Genomic DNA, 27,695 nt, shown 5'->3' on the forward strand with positions numbered 1-27,695 from the left:
AACCCCTAAGTGTTTGTTTCAGTGATATGTCACAATAACCAAAATATGCAGGTCTCAGGCAAGTGAGAAGAGCCACATCACCTAGGTGCTAGGTAAAGTGATCTGCCACAAATTTTTCTTTTGGCAGTGCTCAAGCGGAACAGAAAAGTCAAATCGCCAAGATAATGAATGAAAAGACGTGTTAGAATAGTTCTGTGTGAGAGCCCACGCAGGAAATTCTCATCATCATGTTGTTGGACCCAGAGACATGTTGAAATACATGATGCCGGCCAGGTGCGGTGGCTCACACAGGTAATCCCAGCACTTTAGGAGGCTGAGGTGGGTGGATCACCTGAGGTTGGGAGTTCAAGACCAGCCTGACCAACACGGAGAAACCCCGTCTCCACTGCAAATAGAAAAATTAACCGAGCTTGGTGGTACATGCCTGTAATCCCAGATACTCGGGGGGCTGAGGCAGAAGAACTGCTTGAACCTGGGAGATGAAGGTTGTGGTGAGCTGAGATTGCGCCATTGCACTCCAGCCTAGGCAACAAGAGCGAAACTCCATCTCAAAAACAAATAAACAAACAAAAAAAACACACACAAAAAAACATGATGCATGCAGGTCTCAGGCACAAGAGGAGAGTAACATCACTTAGGTGCTGGATGCGCCCAAATGCACATCACAATTTCTTCTTAAGCACAACCCAAGCAGTAGCAGAGATTCCTATCATCTAGGATCTTGGTCTAGCAGTATTTCACAATACCCGAGGGGTGGGCCTAGGTAAAAAAGTCACATTACCTAGGTGAGAAGCCTAGAGATACGTCACAATGTCCTTTGTGGGTAGGGCTTATAAAGGAGAGACACAGCTTAGGTGCTGGGCTCAGCTTTATGTTCCAGTCACCCCAGTGGAAAGAGGCCAAGAATGAGAAAGAGTCACATCACATAGGAGCTATGTCACGTGGCATATCACAATTCCCACTGTGGACAAACCCCAGAAGAGTCACATCATCTAGGTGGGAGGCCCAAATATGTATCACAGTGACTCCTGTGTACAGGGACCAGGCAGAATAATTACACCATTTGCTTGCCCCAGCAATACATCACTCTCTATTCTGTGGGCATGGCCCAGGCAGAAGAGGAATGTCACATCACGTAGGTAAAACGGGCATTTACTTCAGCTTTGCCCACAGGAGAGATTGTAATGGGTCAAGAAATAGGTCACAATGCTCCCTGTGGTCAGGCTTCAGGCAGAGGACTCACATCTTCTTAGTGCTAAGCCCAGCTGTATATCTCAATGCCTTCTAAGGGCAGAGCCAAAGCAAAAAAAAAAAAAAAAGTAACATCGCCTTAGTGTTAGGCACAGTCATATGTCATAATCTCTTTTGTGAGCAGAACCTAAAAAAAAGTGTCACATCACCTAGGTGCTGGGCCCCACAATATGTCCCAATACCCCCTGTGATTATGGACAGGCAGGAAAAGTAAGTCACATTTCCAGGGTGATTGGTGAAGACATATATTACAATCCCCTCTGTAGACAGGTCCAGGATGAAGTGTTACATCACCCAGGTGTTGGACTCAGCCTATGTGTTTACGGCACAAGCAAAAGATTAACATAACATAGGCCCAGCAATATGTCACAATACATCTGTGGGCAGCACCAACGCAGAAGAGCCGACTCATACCACCTGGGTGCAACACCCAGCAATATGTCACAATGACCACTGTGGGCTGTATCAAGGCAGAATAGAATCACATTACCAAGGGTCTGGGCCCGGTGATATGGCACTGTGGACTAGGCCCAGGAAAAGACAAATAACTCAGATGCTGGGCTAAGATATATGTCACATGACACTTTTCGAAAGGTCTTGCGATGACATTAACAATTACATTCATGTTCTGAGTCAAGGGATGAGAGTCAACACCTCCTGCATGTTGGGTCTAAGTACAGGGGTCACAGTCTCAATGGTGGACTGGATTTGTGCATAAGAGCCTCAATTTCTTTTGCAAATTATGTGCCTTAGTCTGGGCAAGGTGGCTCACACCTGTAATCCCAGCACTTTGGGAGGCCAAGGTAAGTGGATCACTTGAGGTCAGGAGTTCAAGACCAGCCTGACCAACATGGTGAAACCCCAGCTCTACTAAAAATACAAAACAGCTGGCATAGTGGTGGGCACCTGTAATCCCAGCTACTCAGGAGGCTAAGGCAGGAGAATCACTTGAACCCAGGAAACAGAGTTTGCAATGAGCCAAGATCGTGCCACTGATCTCCAGCCTAGGTAACAAGAGCAAAACTCCATCTCAAAATAAATAAATTATGCTCTTTAGTGAAGTCACAGTCACAAAGGTGTGCTGAATTTTGGTTAACGAGTCACTAACCCAACTGTGGACAAAAATCCACAAATGAGAGTCAATTTTCCAACACTCAACTGCCTCCAAAAGTGAGATTCAGAACCTCAAAAGAAGAGTGTGTTTAAGTGGATGACAATATTTGGTATTGACTGGGTGTGAATATAAATTTCACAACCTCACCTGTGTGCTTGTCTCTGTCAGGACACTCTCTTGTGGACTGTATATGGTGTGCATGAGAGTTGCAACCTGCTCTGAACACATGATCTTATGTGGTCCTAAGTCTAGGTATGACAGTCAACATCTCTCCAATTGGCTGGGTCCAGAGAGGAGAGTCCTCACCCACCTATGAGCTGGGTTTAGAAATGATTCACCATCTCAAATGTGGCCACATGTTCACATATGATAGTCACAATTTTAACTGTGGACTGCATCCATCCATGAGAATTATGACTTTATCAGTGGGCTCTTTCATGTGCGAGGATGACAATCCTAAAAACTGGCAGGGTGTGCTTACATGAAACATGATCTAACCTGTTTGCTTGGTCCTATGGTGCAGATTACATGCTCTGTACCATCTGAGTGCCTTATACAATATACAAGAGAGTGGTAATTCTCTATAACCTTCATACAGAGAGGAGACCAGGATTTTACTCCTTTTTCTTTTTTTTTTTTGTGAGACGGAGTTTCGCTCTTGTTGCCCAGACTGGAGTGCAATGGTGTGATCTCAGCTCACCACAACCTCCGCCTCCTGGGTTCAAGCGATTCTCCTGCCTCAGCCTCCCGAGTAGCTGGGATTACAGGCACGTGCCACCATGCCTAGCTAATTTTTTGTATTTTTAGTAGAGACAGGGTTTTTCCACGTTGGTCAGGCTGGTCTTGAATACCGACCTCAGGTGATCCGCCCACCTCGACCTCCCAAAGTGCTGGGATTATAGGTGTGAGCCACCACACCCAGCCAGGAATTTTATTCCTCTTTCTAAGCCTACCTGTGAGAGACAGTATCTCTTCTATTGGCTGGTATGAGGTATTAGAGTCATCATCAAACCTATGAGCTGGGCCAAGATATACGTTACCAACCAACTTGTTGGCACAAACCATCCAGGAGAGTGATATCACCTGGATGCTGAGCAAATGATATGTAATTTTTTTCCCTGAGGGCTGTGAAAAGGCAGGAGAGTCACATCATCTGGGTTTTCAACCAGTGGCATGTTACAATTTTCTCCTGAAAGTTATGCACATGCAGGAGAGGCACATCACCTGGTGGCTGGGCTCTGCAGTGTGTTATAACCTTTCCTGTGGGCGGGGTGCAGGTAGAAAAGGCATCACATCTTTTATGTAATGGATGCAGATATATGTCACAAGAACCCCTGTGGACAGGGCTGAGGTGTTTGGCCCAGTGAAATGTCACAATAACCAAAATATGTAGTTGTTAGACAGAAGAGTCTCATCACCTAAGTTCTGGTTCCAGTGATATGTCACAATCTTTCCTTTTGACAGGGATCAGAGAGGAGTCACATCACTTAGGTGATGAACAAAAATAAATGTCTTAATAACCCCATGCTCAGGGTCCATGTGAGAGAGTTGAATCACCCATGTGTTGAACCTAGTGAAATGTCAAAATATACAATTTATGCAGGGCCCAGGCAGGAGAAGACAGTATCTTCACCTAAGTGTCAGGCCCAGTGATACATCACAATACCTTCTGTGACAGAGTCCAAGCAGTGGAGAAGAATCACATTACCTAGGTGATGAGTCAAAAACTATGTCACAAAAATCACTGAGGGGAGGGCCCAGGCAGGAGTCAAATTACCTAAATTAGGGGCTGCAGTGACCTCTGTGGGTAGGACTCAGGAGAAACAGGAGAGTCACATAATCAAGGTGCTGAGTAAAGCTATATGACACAATCACCCAAACTGATAGGCCCAGGCAAAAGAAAGGAGTCATATCACATAGGTGCTGGGCCAAGTGATGTGTCACAATCCTCATTATGGACAGTTCCCAGGAAGAAAAGGAGAGTCACATCATCTAGATGATGAAACTAGAGATATCACAATAAGCCATGTGGGCTGGGATCATGCAGAAGAATAGAATCATTTGTGTGTTGATCCTAGTATAAGTCACTCTCTTTTTTGTGCGCATGGACCAGGCAGGAGACTCATAACATCTAGGTGCTGGGCCCAGAGATAGGTCACAAGCTCTACTATTAGCAACGCCCAGGTAACAAAGTAGAGTCACATCAAATAGTTGATGGGCCAAGAGATATGTCACAATGCCCCCAGTAGGCAGGGTTTAGGCAGGGGACAAATTACATTGATGCTGGGCACTGTAGTATGTCACAATGTCTTTTAAGGGCAGGGCTAGGCAAAATAATTTTGCTGACGGGCCTAGTGATGTGTTAGTTTTTTTGTGGGCAGAATCTATGAAGAAGAGGCAAGTCACATCAGCTCAGTGCTGAAACCAGCAATAGATATCATTATCCCCCAGTGAACAAGGACTGGGCAGGTGAAAAGATTCATATCACCTTGGTGATTGGCACAAAGGTATGTAACAATATCCCTGGAAGGCAGTGGCCTGGCAGGAATGTTACATCGCCTGGGTATTGAAACCAGCTTCACAATAGCCTAAGTAGACAGGGCACAGGTGGCAGAGTTCCATCACCTGGGTGCTGAGCCCAAGGATATGTCACAATGTTCCTGTGGGCAAGGCTCAGGCAGGAGAGAAACATTTTCTAATTGCTGGATCCAGTGATGTCACAATCTTCTCTGTGGGAAGAATGCAGGTAGAAGAGAAGAGTCACATCTTTCTAGGTAATGAGGCCAGAGACATGCCACAAAGCCTCCTGTGGGCAGGGCCCAGGCAGGAACCTCTCATCCCCTAGGTGTCAGTCCCAGAGATATGTCCAATATTCATAATATGCCATGCCCTGGCAATAAAGGCAAGTTACATCACCTAAGTGCTAGGGCCAGGGATATGTCACAATTCCTCTTTCATCAAGACCTAGGCATAAGTGGAGAGTCACACCACTTGGGTGATGAAAGAAAAGATACATCATCATACCCCTGTAGGCAAAGCCCATGCAGGAGAGTTACAACACCTAGGTTGCGGCTCCAGTGATGTGTCAAAATACATAATGTATGCAGGGTTTAGGCAGGAGAAAAGAGTAACATCACCTAGGATCCTGGCTAAGCAATATATCAAACTCCCTTTTTGGGTATATTTCAAGCAGTAGAGGAGAGTCACATCACCTAGATTCTCAGTCCAGCAATAAATACATCACAATGCCCCCTGTGAAAATGACTGAAGAATAAGAGGAGAGTAACATAACCTAGGGGCTAGGCCAAGCTGTGTGTCACAATCACACCTGCGAGCAGGGCCTAGTCATGAGAGGAGAGTCACATCAAGTAAGTTCTGGGCCACACGATATATCACAATTCCCATATGGACAGGTCTCGGGAAGACATCACCTAGGTGCTGGGCCCAGGAACATGTGACAATGTCTCGTATAGGCAAACACAGGGTAGGAAAGGGGAGGGGATAATATTAAACATCTGATGGGCCAAGAGATATGTCACAATGCCCTCTGTGGGCAGGATCCAGGCTGGAGACACACAGCACCTTGGCGCTGGGGCCATGAATACTTTATAGTGCCTTCTGAGGGCGGGCCCAAGGCAAAAGAGTAACGTCATTATGCTGTTGGGCCCAGCGGTATGTTACAATCTTTGCTGCAGGTGGAACCTAGAAAGAAGAGAGGAGTCACACCAGCCAGGTACTGGGCCTAGCAGTATGCCACAATATGTTTTGTGAGAAGGAACTAGGCAGTAAAAGGCAGTCACATCACCTGGGTGGTGAGCACAGAGATTTGTGACAACGGCTCCTGCAGGCAGAACCTAAATAAGGGAGTTATATTTTCTGGGTTTTAGACCCAGTAACGTCACAATGAACCACGTGGGCAAAGCAGAGGAGAGTAACATAATCTATGGGTGATGGCAGCAATATTTTACAATGCTCACTGTGATCAGCACCAAAGGAGGAGAGAAAACTCCCATCACTGGCCGGGCATGGTGGCTCATGACTGTAATCCCAGCACTTTGGGAGGCCAAGGCAGGTGGATCACCTGAGGTCAGGAGTTCGAGACCAGCCTGACCAACATGGAGAAACCGTGTCTCTACTAAAAATACAAAAATTAGCCAGGCATGGTGGTGCACGCCTGTAATCTAAGCTACTTGGGAAGCTGAGACAGAATTGTTTAAACTCAGGAGGCGGAGTTTGCCTTGAGCCAAGATTGCACCATTACACTCCAGCCTGGGTAACAAGAGCAAAACTCTGTCTCAAAAAAAAAAAAAAAAAAGAGAAAGAAAAAGAAAACTCCTATCACCTGGATGCAAGGCCCAGTGATATGTCCCAATGCCTAATGTGGAAATCACAGAGGCAAGAAAATAGAGTCACATCACCTAGTTTCTAGTCCAGCGATACGTCACGATTCCATCTGTGGGTTAAATTCGAGCAAGAGAGAAAACTCACTTGGGTTCTACACAGAGGCATGTGTCACAATCACACGTGCAGGAAGGTCCAAATGAGATTAACAATCCTGTACATATCTCACTTCTGTGTGCAGCAGCAAGGCAGGAGAGGAGACTCACATTACCTGGGTGCAAGGCTCTGAGATATGTTAATGTCTTTTTTGAGTAGCACCAAGGCAGGAGAATAGTTACATCATCTAGGTGCTGGGTCCAGCAGTGTGGCACAATCCTATTTGTAGGCTGGGCCAATTCTGAAGAATCACAATACTCAGCTGCTGGGCAGAAGTGCGTCAAAACCGCACCTGAAGGAAAGACCAAGGATGAGACTAACAATCCTGTATATACCCCAATTCTTGGTATGCGAGTCAACACCTCCTGTATGTTAAATCCAAGTACACAAGTCACATTTTTAGAATGAATTGAATCACTGAATGAGAGACTCAGTCCCTCTTACTGGCTGTGTCACCTTAGTGGAATCACAGACTAACAGTGTATTCAATCTTGGTCTGAAAGTCACCAACTTAACTTTGGACTGGATTCACTTATAAATTTTCCAACTTGCAACTGTCTCTGGATATGAGATTCAGAACATCCAGTTGATTGTATTCATGTGAAAAGAGGACAATCTTTACTGTCGGCTGGGTGTGCATGAGTGTCAAAATCTCAACTGTACAATGAGCCTAGTTAGAACACTCTCTGTACCAACTGAGGAATTTATAAGGTTCCCATGAGAGTCGCAATCTTTTGTGACTGGGAGACAATTGTGCTGGTATGGACCCATGATCGTACCTGTGGCTCTATGCCCAGATATGAGAGTTAACACCTCTATAATGACTGGGTCCAGATATGAGAGTTGTCACCTGCCTATAAGCTAGGCTTACTAATGAGTCATCACCTCAGCTGTTGCCTGATGTTCACACATGACAGTCACAATTTCAACTCTGCACTGCATCCACATGTAAGATTTAGGACCTCACCAGTAGGCTTTGTCCATAGATGAGGGTGACAATCTTAACAACTGGCAAAGTGTGCATACATAAATCACAATCCCATCTGTTTTCTAGAGCCATTATGACACTCTGTGTACCACTTGAGGGCTTTATACAATATGTGAGAGAGTGTAATTTTTTCTGACCTTCCTAAAAAGAGGAGAGTGAGAATCTTACCCATGTACCTAAGCCCACATATGAGAGATAGTATGTCTTCTATTGACTGATTTCAGATATGAGAGCCAACATCGCACCTATGATCTGAAAAAAGATATATGTCACAATCTCCCCTGTGGATAGGGAGTGAGCAGGAGAGTTACATCGTCTCGGTAATAGGCCAGGGATATGTCACAATCTTCTCTGAGAGAAGGCACCAGGCAGAAGAATTAAAACTTGGGTGCTCAGTCAGGGATATGTTAAATTTCCTCTTGAAACCAGGGCAGACAGTAGAGTCACATCACCTGGGTGCTGAGACGAGTGATATGTCACAATGCTCCCTGTGAGCAAAGCTCAGGCAGGAGAAACACATCACCTGATTCCTGGGCCAGAAGATATGTCACAATCTCTCATTGTGGGGAAACCTTGGTAGAAAAGGAGAGTCACATCAAAAAGCTGATGCTCTTAAAGATATGTCACAATGCTCTGTTATCATGGTCCATACAGGAGACTCATGTCACCATGTTGCTGGGCCCAGTAATATGTCACAATGCCTTTTGAGGTCCAGGCCAAGGCAAAACGTAATGTCACATTGGCATAGAGCTCCACAATATGTCTCAATCTCCCTTGCCAGCAGAACTTATGATGGAAGAAGAATCACAATTGTTTGGTACTGAGCCAAGGGATATGTCACAATTCCCTCTGTGAGCAGGGACCAGGCAGGAGAAGAGAGTCACATCACCTGGGTAATGAGTGGAAATATATGTCATAATGCTCCTTTTTGGCAGTAGAGTTACATTACCAGGGTGTCGAACCCAGCAACATGTCACAATTGCTTATGTGGTCAGGGAACAGGCAGGAGAGTCACATAATCTGGATGTAGGGCTCACAGAAATGTCCTAATGCCTTCTGTGGGCAGTGCCAAGGCAGGGGAGGAGACTCACATCATTTAAGTGTAAGGTCCAGCAATATGTCACAATGTCCTCTGTGAGCAGCACCAATGCAGAAAAATAGAAGCACATCCCCTCAGTTGTGGGTTCAGCTATATGTCACTATTCCATCTGTGGGCTGGTCTTAGGCAAGAGAGTCAGATCACTTGGGTGCTGGGCAGTGAAAAATGTTACAATTAAACCTGTGGGAAGGCGCAGAGATGAAATTAACAATCCCACACATGTTCTGGTTTTAGGTAAAGGAGGTTAACCCTTCCTATATGTTGTGTCTAAGAACAGGAGTTACAATGTCAACAGCGGACTAAATTTGTACCTGACAGCCTATACTCCTCCTGTGGACTTTGTCTAATTAGTGAAGTCACAGCCTCATAGGTGTGCTGAATCTTGCTCTGAGTGTCACCAACTCACCTGTGGACTGGATCCATATATGACAGTCAATTTTTCCACCTTTGACTTCCTCTATGTGTGATCCAGAACTTCAAAATTGGGCTGTGTTTATGTGAGAATATGATGATATATACTGTTTGATGGGTGTTCATATAACAGTGAAAATCTCCAGGCCAGCTGCAGTGGCTCACGCCAGCAATCCCAGCACTTTGGGAGGCCGATGCAGGCAGATCACAAGGTCAGGAGATTGAGACCATCCTGGCCAGCATGGTGAAACCCTGTTTCTACTAAAACTACAAAAATTAGCCAGGCATGGTGGTGTGTGCCTGTAATCCCAGCTACTCAGGAGGCTGAGGCAGGAGAATCACTTGAATCCGGAGGCAGAGGTTGCAGTAAGCTGAAATCGCACCACTGCACTCCAGCTGGGGGGACAGAGCAAGACTTCATCTCAAAAAAAAAAAAAACAAAGAAAAAAAGAAAATCTCCCCTGTGTGCTGGGTCTTGTTAGCACACTCTTTTTTTTTTTGGCGAGACAGAGTCTCGCACTATCACCCAGGCTGGAGTACAGTGGCATGATCTCAACTCAATGCAACCTCCGCCTCCTGGGCTCAAGCGATTCTCCTGCCTCAGGCTCCCGAGTAGCTGGGATTACAGGTGCCACCACCATGCCCAGCTAATTTTTTGTATTTTTTAGTAAAGATAGGGTTTCAACATGTTGGTCAGGCTGGTCTTGAACTCCTGACCTCGTTTCACCCATCTCAGCCTCCCAAAATGCTGGGATTACAGGCGTGAGCCACTGTGCCTGGTTACTACACTCTCTATACTACTCAAAGACTTTATCCATTATAAATGAGAGGCACAATTTACTCTAAAATCATGTTTGTAAGCACCCATGACCATACTTGTGGCCCTAAGCCCAGGTATTAGTAAATATCTCTCTTAGTTTGTTGGGTTGAAGAGAGTAGAGTCCTCATCTGCTCTGTTCTGAGTTTAGAAATATGTCACCATCTCAACTGTGGCTGGAGGCTCATATATGACAGTCACAATTCCAACTGTGGACAGTGTTTGCATTTGAGATTCAAGACTTCAGCCATGGGCTCTTTCCCTGTGTGAGGGTGATAATCCTAATAGTTGGTGAAGTGTGCATATAAGAAACAATCTCACCTTTGTGCTGTGTGCCCTGGGATAACACTCTTTGTAACACTCGAGGGCATTATATGATATGTTAGAGTGTGGTAATTCTTTATGACCTTCATAAAAAGAGACGACCAAGGATGTGACTCATTTATCTAAGTCGAGCTATGAGAGACAGTATTTCTTCCAATAGCTGACTTGAGGTATGAGAGTCATCATTGCACTTATAAGCTGACTATAGTATATGTCACCATTTAACCTGTAGGTAGGGAGTTAGCAAGAGAGTCACATCACCTGGGATTTCAGCCAAGGTATCTCACAATCTTCCCTGAGGGAAGGAAACAAGCAGGAGCATCACATCACCTGGGTGCTCAGCCAGGGATATGTTACGATTCTCTCCTGAAAGCACAGCACAGGCAACAGAGTCACATCACCTGGGTGCTGAGCTAAGCACTATGTCACAATGCTCCCTGGGGGCAAGACACAGGCAGAAAAGCCATATCATCTGGTGTCTGGTTCCAGGGATATGTCACAATCTTTCCTGTGCAGGGCATGGTACAGGCAAGAAGTGTCACCTTTTAGGTCATGGACGCAGATATATGTCACAAGGTCCCTGTGGGCAGAGCCCAGGCAGGAGCATGCAATCTCATAGGTAGTGGGCCTAGTAATATTTTACAATATCCAAAATATTTGAGGCACAGGGAAAACAGGATCACATCACCTAGGTGCTGGGCCCAGTGATACGCTGCAATCCTCCCTTTTGGCAGGGCCCAGGCAGAAAAAGAGTTACATCATCTAGGTGATGAATAAAAAGATATGTTACAATACCTCTGTGGGCAGGGCACATGCAGGAGATTCACATCACCGAGGTGTTAGAACAAGCCACGTGTCACAATACACAATGTACAACAGGAACCAGGCAGCAGAGGAGAGTCACATGACCTAGTTTCTGACCCAGCAATATATTACAATCCCTCCTTAGGAAAAGCCTAAGAAGTAGAGGAAAGTCATATCACCTGGGCACTAGGCCCTGTGATATGTCCAGTGTTCTCTGTGGAAAGCACTAAGACAAGAGAATAGACTCACATCACCTAAATGCTGGGTCCAGAAATATGGCACAATCCCATCTGTTGGGCCCAGGCAGGAGAGTCAAATCACTTAGGTGCTTAAAAAAGGTGTATGTCACAAACACACCTGAATTAAGGTCGAGGTATGAGATTAACAATTTCACACACTTCTTAGTTCTAGGTATGAGACATAATACCCTCTGTATGTTGGGTGTAAGTACCTGAGTGACAATCTCAATGATGGTCTGGATTTGTGCATGAGAACTTCAATCCTTCCTGCAAATTGTCATTTTAATGAAGTCACTGACTCACAGGTGTGCTGAATCTTGGTCTCAGAGACACTAACCTCTCTATGGATCGAATTAACATGAGATTTAATTTTCTAACTTTCGACTGCATCTGAGTATGAGATTCAGAACCTCAACAGTGAGCTGTGTTTATGTGGAAGGATGACAGTCTTTACTGTTGTCAGGCTATGCATATGAGTGTCACAACCTCCCTGTGTGCTGAGTTCTGTTAGGACGTTCCCTGTACCTCTTGATGACTTTACACAGCATGTGACAGAGTGTTAATTCTTTATGACCTTCATACAAAGAAGAAACCCAAGACATTACTCATTTTCCTGACCCTGGCTATGAGAGATAGTGTATCTGCTATTGGTTGTTTAGAGGTATAAGAGTCATATTGCCCCTGTAAGTTTGGATACGATATGCATCACAATCCCACCAGTGAAGAGGGATTGACCAAAAGACTCACATCACCTGCCTTTTGGGGCAATGATATGTCACAATCATCTCTGAGGGCAGGGATAGGGCAGAAGTGTCACACCACCTGGGTGCTTGATTAGGGATATGTTACAATCTCCTCTTGAAAGCAGAATACAGTCAGCAGAGTCACATCACCTGGGTGTGTTACAATCATCTGCAGGCAAGGACCAGGCAGGAAAATCACATCACCTGATTGCTGAGACCGGTCATTTGCCACAATCTTCCCAGTGGTCAGGGTGCAGGCAAAAAAGAGAGTTAAATCTCCTAGATAATGGATACAAAGATATGTCACAAGGCCACTAGGCAGAAGCCTCCCATTTCATGGGTGTTGAACTCAATGATGTCACTATACCCAAAATATGCCAGAAACAGGAAAAATAAAAGAATCATATCACCTAAGTGATGGAAAGATGATACAATACTTCTGTGGGTGGTTCCCATGCCATAAAGTTGTATCACCTAGGTGTTGAATCCAGGCATGTCACAACACACAATGTACGCAGGGCTTAGGCAGAAGAGGAGAGTCACAACACATAGGTGGTGAGTCCAGCAACACATCACAATCCCTGCTTGGGCAAAGCCCAAACCAGAGAACTATGAGTCACATCACCTATGTACTGGGCTCAGCAATATGTCACACTACCCCTTATGTGGAGGGCCCATGCAAGACAGTCACATCACCTATATAATGGGCTCAGCAATATGTCACAATACCCGCTCCAGGGAGGGCCCACCCAAGAGAGTCACATCATCTAAATTATGGGCCCAAAAATATGTCAAAATGCTCTCTGTGAGTACAGCTCAGGAAAATAAAAGAATCACACGACCTAGGGTTTAGGCCCAACTATATGTAACAAACACCCCAGTGTGCAGAGCCCATGCATGAGAAAAGAGTCACATCACCTATGTGCTGGGCCCAGTGATATGTACCAATACTTGTTTTGGCAGTTCCCAGGTAGAAGAGAAGTGTCGCATCACCTAGGTGATTAATAGAAAGATATTTCATAATACCCCTATGGGCAGGGCCCATGCAGGAGAGTTGCATTACCTAGGTGTTAAGGCTCAGTGATATGTCTTAGTACACAATGTGTGCAGGTCCCAGGGTGGAGAGGAGAGTCACCTCATCTAGGTTCTTGACCCAGTGGTATGTCACAATCCCTTTTTGTGCAGAGATGGAACAGCAGAGTCACATCACCTAGATTCTGGGCCCAGCAATATATCACAATACCCCAAGAAGACAGTCCAAACAAAAGAGTTACATCAGCCAGGTGTGGTGGCCCATGCCTGTAATCCCAGCACTTTGGGAGGCCAAGGCAGGTGGATCACTTGAGGTCAGGAGTTCGAGACCAGCCTGGCCAACATGGTGAAACTTCGTCTCTACTAAAAATACAAAAATTAGCTGGCTGTGTTGATGTGTGCCTATAATCCCAGCTACTCAGGAGGCTGAGGCAGGTGAATCACTTGAACCCAGGAGGCGGAAGTTGCAGTGAACCAAGATCGCACCACTGCACTCCAACCAGGGCGACAGAACCAGACTCTGTCTCAAAAAAAAAAAAAAAGTTACATTACCTAATTAACGGTCTCAGAGATAAGACACAGTGCGCCTCATAGATAGGGCTCAGGAAGAAGTGTGGAGTCACATAACATCTGAGCTGGCCCCAGCTATGTGTCAAAATCACTCCAGTCAGCAGGGCCCTGGCATAAGAAGACAGTCATATCGAAGCTAGGTGCAGTGGCTCACGCCTGGAACCCCAGTACTTTGGGAGGCCAAGGCAGGCAGATCACCTGAGGTTGGGCATTCGAGACCAGCCTGACTAACATGGAGAAATCCCATCTCTACTGAAAATATAAAAAAAATTTGCCAGGCGCGGTGGTACATGCTTGTAATCCCAGCTGAGCCAAGATCGTGGTATTGCACTCCAGCCTGGGCAACAAGAGCGAAACTCTGTCTTAAAAAAAATAAATAAATAGAAAGTCACATAATGTAGGTGCTTTGCCAAGCAATATGTCACAATCCCTACTGTGGACAGGTCCCAGGGAGAAGAGAGTCACACAACCTCAGCGATGGGCCCAGATATATGTTACAGTGACTTCTGGGAGTCAGCAGAAGAATCATATCACCTGTATGCTAAATTCAGCAGTAAGTCACTCTCTCTTCTGTGGGCAAGGCCCAGGCAGGAGAGGAGAGTCATATCACCTTGGTGCTGGGCCCATTTGATCAACAACCAGGTAAGAGAGAAGAGTCACATAAAATAGTCAAAGGGTGCCAAGAGCAATGGTTCACACCTGTAATCTCAGCACATTGGGAGGTCAAGGCGGGTGGACTGGCTGAGGTCAGGAGTTTGATATCAGCCTGGCCAACAGGGTGATATCTTGTCTCTACTAAAAACACAAAAATCAGCCAGACATGGTGGCACACACCTGTAGTCTCAGCTACTTAGGAGGCTGAGGCAGAAGAATCACTTGAACCCAGGAGGCAAAGGTTGAAGTGAGCAGAGATCATGCCACTGCACTCCATCCTAGGTGACAGAGTGAGATTCTGTCTCAAAAATAAAATTAAAATAAATAAAATATAATACAGTAAATAAAATAAAATAGTCAAAGGGCCCAGATATGTCACAATGCACCTTGTAGGCAGGGTCCAGGCAGGAGACTCATATCACATTTGTTCTGGGCCCAGTAATATATCACCACACCTGCTGAGGGCAGTGCCATGACAAGAGTACTGTCACCTTAGTATTAGGCCCAGTGACATGTCACAATATCCCCTGTGGGCAAAAACCTAGGAAGAGGAGAAAAGTCACGTTAGCTAGGTGCTGAGCCCTGTGATACGTCAAAATCCTTTCTGTGAGTAGGGGCCAAGCAGAAGAGAGCTGCACTACCTGTGTGATGGATGCAGGGATATGTCACAATGTCCTCTGTAGGCAGGGCCTAAGCAGTAGAGTTACATCACCTAGGTTTTGGCCCCAACAGTATGTCACAATGGGCCACATGGGCAGGGCACAGGCAGAAGAGTCACATAACCTATGTGTGGGGCCCAGCGATATGACACAATGCCCCCTGTGGAAGAGCCAAGGCAGAAGAGAAGATTCACACCACCTGGGTACAAGACCCAGCGATATGTCACAATGTCTTCTGTGGGCAGTGCCAAGGCAGTAGAAGAGTTACATTACCTCAATTCTGGATCCAACGATATGTCACAATCCTTTCTGTGGGCTGGGCTCAGGCCGGAGCATCAACTCACTCTGTTGCTGGATAAAGTCACATGTCATAATCACACCGTCAGACATGTTCAGGGATGAGATTATACATCTGGACTGGAAAGAATCAACACATCAAAAATATGACCAGACCAGTGGCGCATGCCTGTAATCCCAGCACTTTGGGAGGTCAAAGCAGGAGGATACTTTGAGCCCAGGAGTTTGAGACTATCCTGGGGGCCACATGGTGAGACAACACCTATATTAAAAAATAATTAAAAATATATATATATGTGTGTGTGTATATGTGTGTGTGTGTGTATATATACATACATATATATACACATATATGTGTGTGTATATATACATACATATATATACACATATATGTGTGTGTATATATACATACATATATATACACATATATGTGTGTGTATATATACATACATATATATACACATATATGTGTGTGTATATATACATACGTGTATATATATATATAAAACCAGAGCCTGAAAAACATAGCAAGACCACGTCTCTTCTTAAGAAAAAAAAAAAAGAGAGAGCTAGATGATAGATTGATTACAGGTAGGTAGGTAGGTAGGTAGGTAGGTAGATAGATGGATAGAGAGAACCAGTCATGGTGGCTCACGCCTGTAAGCTCAGTACCTTGAGAGGCCGAGGCCAGCAGATCGCTTGGCCACGGGAGTTTGAGATCAGCCTGGAAAACATGATGGAACCCCATCTCTACAAAAATAAAAAGCAAGATATGCAAAATAATGTGCCAGTGTGGTGCCGTATACCTTTAGTCCCAGCTACTAAGGAAGCAGGATGTCTGAGATAGAAGGATCACCTGAGCCCAGGGAGGTCGAGGCTGTAGTTAGCTGTGATCACGTAACTGCACTTAAGCCTAGGTGAAAGAAATCTAAAACAACAGCAACTTCAGCATACAGGAAGGAGCATGAGAGAGAGAAAAAGAAAAAACCCAAAAAACAAAAACCAACAAAACTCAATGTACTGTGGAAACAAACTAAAAGTGGGGCTAGAAAAAAACAAACAAAACACAGAACTATCCCCAGATCCCCAGCTATTTGGGAGGCCAAAATGGGAGGATCACCTGGATGAGCCCAGGAAGGTGGAGGGCACAGTGAGCCATCACTGAACTTTTCTGGTGGACCTAAGGGGTACTGCACCAGCGAGAACCATCTGGTCCCCCTTAAACATTTTAAGCTGGTGACCAAGTCCTACGCTTGTGGCTGACATCTTGTAGACCTGGCAGCCAGAAGGAGAAGCCAGCTGATGGCAGAGGCAGAAGCCCACCGGTTCCAACCTGGGCCACGTGTGGCGCTCGCGGCCTGAAGCTGTCCCCGTTGGAAACTTATCCCCCCCAAGGTGGCCCACCTCAGTGGCCAGCCTCTAAGTCCGCCAACCTACCTTCCTAAGCTTTGAATCTCTGATCAACCCAAACGTGAGGCCAGCGGCCACAAGTACTGGCCACAGCTCGCAGCCCACATCTGGTCACCTGACGGCGTGACCAGGAAGCCACTGGGTCCACCCTGCAGGCCACGTGTGGTGCTCACGCCCAAAGCTGTCCCTCTGGCGACTAAGTCTGAGAGCTTCCCACCTAGCTCTGGGTGACAGAGCGAGACTCTATTGCAAAAAAAAAAAAAAAGAAAAGAAAAGAAAAAAGAGCCGGGTGCAGTGGCTCACACCTGTAATCCCAGCACTTTGGGAGGCTGAGGGGGTGGATCACCTGACGTCAGGAGTTCGAGACCAGCCTGACCAACATGGGGAAACCCCGTCTCTACTAAAAATAAAAAATTACCTGGGCGTGGTGGCACATGCCTATAATCCCAGCTACTTGGGAGGCTGACGCAGGAGAATTACTTGAACCAGGGAGGTAGAGGTTGCGGTGAGCCGAGATCACACCATTGCACTCCAGGCTGGGCAACAAAAGTGAAACTCCATCTCAAAAAAAAAAAAAAAAAAAGAAAAGAAAAAAAGAAAAATGTAGAATAAAGAAAAAATGAAGGAAAGAAGCAAGCAAGCAGCAAGAGAGAGCAAAAAAAAAAGGAAGAATGAAAAGGAAAAAAGAAAATAAAAAGAGGACAGAACATGGTGGCTCAAACCTATAATCCCAACACTTTGGGAAGCTGAAATGGAAGAACTAGTTGAGCATAGGAGCTTGACGCCAGCCCTGGGAACATAGTGAGGCCTCGTCTCTACTACAAGAAATAAAAAATTTAGCCAGGCACCATGGCATGCTCATGTAGTAGGAAAGAAAACAGGTGGGAGGAAAGGAGGGAAGAAAAGAAGAAAGAAAGATAGGAAGGAAGGAAAAAAGAAACCAAGTTCTACAACGAAAAAAAAAATTAAAAAGAAACAAACGGAAAGAGAGGAGGAAGAGAGAAATACAAAAAAAAAAAAAAGGACGAGAGAAAGTGGGAAAGGCACATAGAAAGAAAGAGAGAGAAAGGGAGAAAAAAAATAGGAATATAGGAAATGAGGCCAGACACAGTGGCTCACACCTGTAATTCCAACACTTTGGGAGGCCGAGGCATGAGGATCACTTGAGGTCAGGAGTTCGAGACCAGACTGGCCAACATGGCAAAACCCTGTCTCTACTAAAAAAAACACAAAGAATTAGCCAGGCATCGTGGCGCACAACTGTAATCCCAGCTATTCAGAGGCTGAAGCATGAGAATCACTTGAACTCAGGATTCAGAGGTAGCAGTGAGCTGAGACTGCACCATTGCACTCCAGCCTCGGCAACAGAGCAAGACTCTATCTCAAGGAAAAAAAAAAAAAAGAGGAAAGATGAAAGATGAAAAAATACAACCTAAAAAAGGAGAGGCAGAGAAGAAATCAGCACTGGGTGAAGCCTCCAGGAGGCCACACCAGCTGTTTGCCCACCTGCTGTGCAATGACCTTATGTTCAGAAGCCACTCCCTCTACACTGAAGAGCTGAGATATGCGAAATACTTGCTGTTCACATTGTGTCTCTCAGGCAAACAAAATACACGGTTTCATTATTTGAATCCTGTGGTTTCTTTCAGCCTACTTTTATTGACTTAACCTAGTTAATGTATACTTTGAATTGTGTGTATGGCTTCAGAACTGAAGCTGATAATGAAATCTCAAGTTTCGATAGCCCAGGAAGTGCATAAATATCTAATTTCACCTGAATTGATTTGAGGGAAAATTACCAATGGAATGCCTTGGTCTGATTATCTGATAGAATCAATTGTTGTACATAAAACAGATCTGCACATATATATATATTATAATAAAATAATGGAAGATAAAAAAAAAATCTGGCTTATTGACCTTTGAACCTCTCATCCAGGCCACCTACTATCTTTACTCCCACTTACCTGGCTGTGCAGCTATGGTCTCCTCACTCTTCACAGTCCAGGGCTCTTTCTTTCCCTCCAAAAAGGTCACCAGGTCCAGCTTAGAGACGGCAAGACCTGTTTTTTAATAAAAAGTCAGATGACTCATGCTGGAGGATCTGTAATTTCCAGCTCAGTACTGCGCTCAGTAGAGAAAAGGGGACATTATATAAGATTTTTAAAAATTATTCCCCAAAATACCGTTTCCTACCAGCTTCTTTAGAATATGTAGGAAGTATTTTACATTTAGAAATTCTGCGCATCATTTTCAAGTTTGAATGAATCAAAACTAAGGGGGAGGGCTGGAAACACTAGGAAGATTTTTTTCTACATCAACAAACTTACATTTTTTTTTTCCCTGAAAGCAAGACTCTGAAATTCATTCAGACAAAGCACTACCTCCCAAGGAGACATTCTAAAAAGGAAAGAAATAAAGCCCTTGTTATGTTGTAACCCAGCAATTTGTAGAGAAACGCCACACTCTGAGACTAATTCAGGAGTCCTTTATTGCCAGGGACCGAGAGACGGCTAGTGCTCAAAATTCTGTCGGCCCCGAAGAAGGGGCTAGATTTCCTTTTATACCTAGGTCTACAAGGGGAGGGGGGAGCCTAGCTGAAGCAATTTTACAGAAGCAGAACAAGCAAAAAGTTAAAAAGATAAATGGTTACAGAAACAGTTACAGAAAAAATAAACAGTTCCAGGTGCAGGGGCTTAAACTATCACAAAGTGATAAACGCAGGGGCTTCGAGCGCATTCCCAGGAGCTGCTGGTACAGCTTGCCTCAGTATCTTATCAGTAAGTGTATTCCTGGATGTGCTTGGAGTCAGCTTGCACTGGTTATGCCCTTAAGGGAGGCGGGTAAGGGGGCTGCAAGTGAAGAAACTAAAATGGAGTCTGTCTGGCTCTCTCAGCTAAGAGAGACAATCAGGTTAAAACAAGGTAGGGTATCATAGTTATTAGACATTAGCTATTCTGAAGGCAAGTTATTCCGACTCAGAGACAACGTATGTATAGTTGTCTAACATCACATCTCTATACATATTCTGCTGAGAAGGGTTCAGGTATTTTTACTCCTCCAGAGAGAATTCAATGACCACATCCCTGAATGTCAACAGTTTCTGTAATAAAAATAAATAACACATTGATCATGCAGTCAAGGGCAGAGTCCCTAATTTGACCCAAGATGAAATAAGAAAGTTAAGAGAACTGGTTCTGACTTATGAGTGACCTGAGTTACTAAATAAGATACTTTTAAACACAGTAATATTTCGAATATATTCACTAATTCTGTGGAAATAGAATATAAGATCCACAAAACTAGCATAAATATGTACATATAAAACAAAATATAAACAGGAATCAATATAAAAATATACATTTTTGAGTGCTATTTTTGTATTTTTTTTTTTTTTTTTTGAGACTGAGTCTCACTCTGTTGCCCAGGCTGGGGTGCAGTGGCGCGATCTCGGCTCACTGCAAGCTCCGCCTCCCGGGTTCACGCCATTCTCTTGCCTCAGCATCCCAAGTAGCTGGGACTAGAGGTGCCTGCCACCATGCCCAGCTAATTTTTTGTATTTTTAGTAGAGATGGGGTTTCACCATGTTAGCCAGGATGGTCTCAATCTCCTGACCTCGTCATCCACCCGCCTCAGCCTCCCAAAGTGCTGGGATTACAGGCGTGAGCCACCGCGCCTGGCCTGTATTTTTTTTTTTTTAAACGGAGTCTTGCTCTGTCGCCAGGATGGAGTGCAGTAGTGTAATCTTGGCTCAGTGAAACCTCCGCCTCCCAGGTTCAAGCAATTCTCCTGCCTCTGCCCCCCGAGTAGCTAGGATTACAGGCGCCCGCCAGCATGCCCAGCTAAGTTTTTGTATTTTCAGTAGAGATGGGGTTTCACCATGTTGGCCAGACTGGTCTCGGACTCCTGACCTCATGATTTGCCCGCCTCAGCCTCCCAAAGTGCTGAGATTACAGGTGTGAGCCACCACGCCCAGCCGAGCTTTTCGTTTTACCCCTATTTATCTGACTTGAAATGTATCTCAAAAGGACTTACGAGCCAATATACAGAGATAACTGTAAAACAACATCCAGAGCAGTTTTCATAACTGGGAAGATTAATATAAACAAGGCAACAACAGAAAATTGATCAAATGATGCTTACATTTTATGCACACACCCACAGAAATGGTAACTATGTACACATGAAAAGTGGGAAAGTAGAATATTTCTGTTTAAATGAAGAAATATTTTAAATTATATAAAAATTATAAGCCTCTTTATGTATGCTTTTTTGTGTTTCCTAAAACAAGGACGAAGATCAAAACATTTAATGATATAAACTAACTTAAGAGCTATTGTTACTGAATCGGGTGTTTTTTAAAATTTTTTTGCTTTGGCCGGGCACAGTGGCTCATGCCTGTAATCCCATTACTTCAGGAGGCCAAGGTAGGTGGATCACCTGAGGTCAGGAGTTTGAGACCAGCATGACCAATATAGTGAAACGCCGTCTCTAGTAAAAATACAAAAATTAGCCAGGCATGGTGGCATGCACCTGTAGTACCAGCTACTCGGGAGGCTGAGACAGGAGAATTGCTTGAACCCAGGAGGTTAAGGTTGCAGTGAGCTGAGATCGTGCCACTGCACTATAGCCTGGGCGACAAAGTAAGACTCTGTCTCAAAAAAAAAAAAAAATTTTTTTTTTTGGCTTTATGTGCCATGTTATATTTTAGATTTTTAAGATGATATATTAGTTAAATATTAATTTTTGTTCTTTCTCTGAAAATACAGAAAATAAAGTGTATGCTTGTAAAATAAAGATGAAATAAAATAAAAACCTACAAAACTGACACCTTTTTTAGAACTTCCAGTTTCAAAAGCTGATATCTATAGTCAACAAATATGAGATTTGTTTTCCAAAGCAAGCCATAAGCAAAAAACAAACAAAAAAACCTAAAAAGAAAAAGAAACAGAGCTTTTCAATTAAATGTGACAATTTATAAACCTCACTTAGGAAATCCATCCCTCCAAGATACTCATTCATAATAAAGAGAAAAATAAGTTTATAGTGAAGAAACTTGGCAGACAACACCTTAGCCAGATGAATAAAATTAGTGTCAGCTGTAATTAGACAAATTGGATCCAGAGGCCAATGCACAGATGGGCCCATAATTATTGCCGTGATATTGGTGGAGAGAAAAGTAAATAAAAATCTGAATCTAATCATGAAAAAACATAACCTGTAGGGAAGACACAGGTACTGGTATTTCTTCAAACTTGTCATGTATCCTAACTGGAAGCCTGGGCTAAGAACCACTTAGCTGACCATTGCTTCTCAAGCTTCGATGTGCATATAGCTCATTTGGTATTCTGAGCCACTCCTAACTAATGTGATTCTGCAGGTTTTGGAGGGGTCCAGAAATTGGCTTGTTTATCGAAAGTTCCCTGTTAATGCTGATGTTGCTCTCCAGCACTCAGAGAAAGCATAGCACACAGAGTCCCTTACATCTAATACCTTTATTGCAACACAAATACTTTTTGTTACAGTGAAGACCACAAGTCACTGTCTCAAAGGATCACATGGTTGCCAGCTTTTTAAAGTTTACAGAAGGCTGAAGAATGTAGTAATGTCTACATCTGCATTTGAACAACATGTACACATACATTAATACGGTGTTTATTGAGCTTGTACTATGTGCTCACCAAGTATGATGTAATGTGCTGTGCCGGGAAACTCGCGTGGTGTCAGTTAAGCCTCAAAAAATTTTGAAAGGTGGGTACTAAGTGTCTCATAATTCCCAGTAGGATTTAGATGATGGCTTAGGCTATTTCTTCTGGTTTCCCTATCACTATAAAAGCTAAATACAGACAGATGGGAGGGATGTAGAAAGGAAGGGGTAAGTAGAGAGAATTAATTGCTGTGTTTCTATTTACTTTCTCATGACTGTGGAACAATTATTGGATCTGCAGAAGTGTAAAACAGGTTGCTGTGTAAAATGTAAGCACTGGTTTCATTGAGACAGAAAGACATTAAGATTCCAAATGTATACTCCTTTGCTCTCATTTGTTTGCTTTTAGGTTTGGAAAAATTGTGAGCTCCAGCTCTGAAGAGACACCAAGGGTAAACACCCGTTTTACACTTCTGCAGATCCAACAGTTGTTCCAAACAGGAGTTTGATCTCTTCTAATTAGTCCTGATTAGTTCTGTGAGGGGAGATTTCAGGGTGGGGCCAGACCTGGACAAGGCTTAAAGAGCGTAGGTCTGGATAGGGCTGGGGCAGGGAGGTGGCCCTCAGCTTCTCTTCTCTGTGCTGCTCGATTATTTTGTGTCCTATCTTTTCTAAGCTGGACCAACAAGAACTTGACTCCCAGAATTTTTCTGATTTTAATGGTTTAAGCCTCTTCTCTATTTTGCATGACACACTAACAACCGACTTAACCAAAACATGTAGTACTTTCTAGAAATACTATATTAGAAACGATTCTTAACAAGGGAAAAGCAATAGAAATAATTGTAACAACTCTTCTGTCTATGATGTCCCTTCAGGCGGTGACATCAGAACTCACAACAACATAAGAGCAGTGTCCCAAATAAAGCCTAAGTCATCTGTGCAACTCCCTTCTTCATTCTGATCACATTACTCTTAATTCAACCATGTATTTATTAGCTCTAGAATAATAATTCCTGAATAGTAGAGTCCATGACTGTTTCACCTGTTCTTCTAATGGCAAATAATAATAATAATAAAAGGAATTTGTTTACCTATCAGTTTGAGCCTCCAGACCTCCTACTTGTTCTTCACCCAAGTATCAGGAAACGAGAGCCTGTAATCCCAGCTACTTGGGAGGCTGAGGCAGGAGAATCACTTGAACCCAGGAGGCAGAGGTTGCAGTGAGCCGAGGTCACGCCACTGCACTCCAGCCTGGCAACAGACAGAGACTCTGTCTCATAAAAAAATAAATAAATAAAAAACAACAACAACAAAAACTTTCTCCAGTAATACAATTCACACATAGGAGATGGGGTTGCATTCATGCATTCATGGCTCTGGACAGTTGTGGCCCTGCCTTCCCTCGGCTAATGTGCTTCTTTACACTTAGAGATTCTGCCACCAGATTCAGTTTATACCAGGAGCTCCTCACACAATCTCAAAATTTCACTGGACAAGATCCAAAGCCTGGCTCTGTCTTGTGAATCCCAGGTGGATTTCAGCCCTTACGTGTGGATTCTAGGTACCATTAACTTGGCTCCATATTGTGTTACAGTGAGGAGAGGAAAAGTAGAGGAGAAATCCCCACATGAAGATTGCTCCAACACAGAATGGAGAACCCCATTAGCTGCACTCAGAATTTGGAACTGCAGGTTTAGGTTTAGGAGAGCAGAAAAGCAAGCCAAAGGCACCCTTGTCACATGCATAGGCATTTGGACAAGAGAATAAGCAAAATGTTTAGATTCTCAGGCTTACTCAATGCAAATGTGTGAACCTGGTTGAGTTTTCAGGCCAAATGGTATTTGAAAGAGTTTCGCATCTGAAGATGCCAGGGGGATAGAAAGACAGAGCTGGAATAGTTAATTGTTGCCCTATACTAATTTTTGTAGAAATCTGGTAAAAGTGTGCTATTAATGATTGTAGATCCCAAATACGAAGAAAGGCCATTCTGCCTGCAGACTTTGAGGGCAGTGTGCACTTTACTGCACAATTGTGTGTTGTGAATGGAAGCCCAATTGCACAATTGTGTGTTGTGACTGGTCCATACAGAATGTAGCATGGTGGGCACAGTATGTGTTCATATCCTGTTTAGTAATTCTGGACAAACTTAGAGAAACATAATTATAAACAGAATTATCTGAAGCCTCAGAAAAATTATACACAATTGGAGAACAGAAAAAAAATTATTACAGAATTACTCCAGAATGTGAAGGGCATTATAAGCAAACTGCTAAGAGATTGCAAAGACAATTGCAAATAGCCACCATAATTAGTTCTCAAGTGGAAGAACTGACAGCACCATTGGTCACATACAGTTTATCTTAAATTCACCTAAAAATTGGAGGTCTTCTCTGGTTGCTAATTGCCTATAATTAAAGGAAAAATAAACTTATGTCTTCATGAGAGGTAGTTTTGAAACCTGGAACCAGGACTGTGCTGAAGGTAAACTCCTATCTTCCAACAGAAAATGGAATAAAGCTCTATTTCCTTTGCTATTTACATTTTAAATAAATGATTCCTAGGTTCTAAAAACAGACAGTCCTGAGTCAAAAATACTGACAAAAACCCTATTTAGCAGTTAGAATAATTTGTATATATTTCAAGTAGGCAGAAAAGAATTATATAAAAGTTTTCTGGCCAGGTACAATGGCTCACGCTTGTAATCCCAGGACTTTTGGAGTCCGAGGCAGGTGCATTACCTCAGGTCAGGAGTTCGAGACCAGCCCAGCCAACATGGTGAAATTCCATCTCTACTAAAAGTACAAAAAATTAGGGCCAGGCGTGATGTCTCATGCCTATAATCCCAGCACTCTGGGAGTCCAAGGCAGGCGGATCACCTGAGGTCGGGAGCTCGAGACCAGCCTGACCAACATGGGAGAAACAAAAAATACAAAATTAGCTGGCCGTGGTGGCATGCGCCTGTAATCCCAGCTACTCAGGAGGTTAAGGCAGAAGAATCGCTTGAACCGGGGAGGTGGAGGTTGCAGTGAGCCGAGATCACACCACTGCACTTCAGCCTGGGGGACAAGAGCGAAACTACATCTCAAAAAAAACAATAAATAAAAAAACAATTAGCCAGGCATTGTAGCGCACGCCTGTTATCTCAGCTACTTGGGAGGATAAGGCAGGAGAACTGCTTGAGCCCAGGAGGTGGAGGTTGCAGTGAGCCGAGATTGTGCCACTGCACTCCAGCCTGGGTGACAGAGCAAGACTCTGTCTCAAAAAAAACATAAAAATAAATAAATATAAAAGTTTTCTAAAGTAAATGCTTTAAGAAAAGGAAAGAGAAAAATCTTTTATTTTCAAGGATGAAGCCTGTATTTCTAATTTTTTTTTTTTTTTTTTTTAAGACAGAGTCTTGCTCTGTTGCCCAGGCTGGAGTGCAGTCGCGCAATCTCGGCTCACTGCAAGCTCCGCCTCCCGGGTTCACGCCATTCTCCTGCCTCAGCCTCCCAAGTAGCTGGGACTACAGGTGCCTGGCACCATGCCCGACTCATTTTTTTGTATTTTTAGTAGAGACAAGGTTTCACCGGATTAGCCAGGATGGTCTCGATCTCCTGACCTCGTGATCCACCTGCCTCAGCCTCCCAAAGTGCTGGGATTACAGGCTTGAGCCACTGCGCCCGGCCTGTATTTCTAATTTTTATCTGTTCTTACGACAGCCAGGTCTAGGGCCATAATCTTGAACTCATGGGCATCTGACTCCCAGTAGGTGCTGGATTCAGGCATCTGAGGCACACTGTGCACATCAGAAAGGGTTTGTAGAAAAGTAAAAGACAGAAGAGGGAAAGGTGCTACCAATGACCTGTGAGTGGGGGACAGTGCACGGTAGCTGGAAAGACTGGTTTATGCTATAGATACTGATTCAGGCAGGGCTATGTTCTGACATATTCCTGTGTCCATGCAGGTGGATGAGATTATGATTGGTAGTCCACAAGCCCAGGGTGATAGAGAGACCAGGTTGCTGCTTCAAGTTCAGGGTTTGTGGTAGGGATAATCCAGGAGTCCTCTAGGCACTTGTGTAATTCTTTGGTGAGAAATTTTAGAGGTAAAGCCACTACAGAGTAATTCCTCAGGTCAAGTCCTCTTGTTTTATGAAGGTTCTGGCCATGCCCATTCCTAGTGGGTATGTTCATCAGTAGGTGGAAATCATTGGTGGTAGCAGGTTGAGGGCAGGGAGTCTGTTTTCAGAACTCCTTTCTTCCAAGCCCTCAGTCCCCTTTCGCCCTGGGAAGAGATCTGGAATCACAGGACAATATGCATTGTGACAGCCTGTGTGCAGAACAGAGTTCCCCTTCCCAGAGAAACCAAGAGTCTCCCTCCAGCTCAAATATCTGTGATATTCTTTTTCTGACAACAAATGTGTGGAGTTTGCTGAACAGCAACCAATTCTCCAACACCAACTGGTTGTCCAATAACTCAATTCTGATACCTCCTTGAGTCAGCGTAGACCCTACAAGTTCAGGGCTCAGTCCCACAACACTGCCACCACTGCAGATCCCAGTCACAATTCCTAGGGTCTCATCTATACTTCTGAGCCAGTTCCTATAAATTGGGGGCTCTCATAATCTTCTCAAGTTAAATAATGATACAGCTACTCACAGAACTTAGCAAAACATTATACTTGCGGCCGGGCACGGTGGCTCACGCTTGTAATCCCAGCACTTTGGGAGGCTGAGGCGGGTGGATCATGAGGTCAGGAGATCAAGACCACGGTGAAACCCCGTCTCTAATAAAAATACAAAAAAAAAAAAAAAAAATTAGCCGAGCGTGGTGGCGGGCGCCTGCAGTCCCAGCTACTCGGAAAGGCTGAGGCAGGAGAATGGCGTGAACCCAGGAGGCGGAGCTCGCAGTGAGCCAAGATCACGCCACTGCACTCCAGCCTGGGCAACAGAGCAAGACTCCGTCTCAAAAAACAAAACAAAACAAAAGCATTATACTTACATTTACAAGTTTATTATAAAAGATACAAGTCAGGAAAAGCTAAATGTAAGAAACGTACAGGGCAAGGAAAACTCATGGTGGAAGACGAAGTGGGCAGGTAAGAGCAGTGATTAAAGAAATTCCTGAACCTTTGTGTTTTTCAAGAGCATCTTA

At 44.2% G+C, this 27,695-nt stretch overlaps 1 long non-coding RNA gene across 4 annotated transcripts; it reads right to left on the reverse strand.

Annotated features, from left to right (window-relative positions):
* Window positions 1-6,642: 6,642 nt before the first annotated feature.
* Window positions 6,643-27,300, reverse strand: LOC115836959. Of its 4 annotated transcripts, none has more exons than XR_004031976.1 (5): window positions 27,201-27,300; window positions 23,651-23,810; window positions 18,877-18,972; window positions 15,476-15,619; window positions 6,643-7,154 (listed from the first exon to the last, which is right to left on the reverse strand). It is a non-coding gene; the product is annotated as an uncharacterized LOC115836959 (long non-coding RNA). The 4 variants fall into 4 exon arrangements; XR_004031974.1 differs by lacking the exon at window positions 6,643-7,154 and adding an exon at window positions 14,856-15,362; XR_004031975.1 differs by lacking the exon at window positions 6,643-7,154 and adding an exon at window positions 14,856-15,084 and having other exon boundaries at window positions 15,185-15,619.
* Between the last annotated feature and the right edge of the window lie 395 nt (window positions 27,301-27,695).

This window comes from Nomascus leucogenys, chromosome 10 (assembly GCF_006542625.1).
Source record: "Nomascus leucogenys isolate Asia chromosome 10, Asia_NLE_v1, whole genome shotgun sequence".
NCBI classification, from domain to species: domain Eukaryota; kingdom Metazoa; phylum Chordata; class Mammalia; order Primates; family Hylobatidae; genus Nomascus; species Nomascus leucogenys.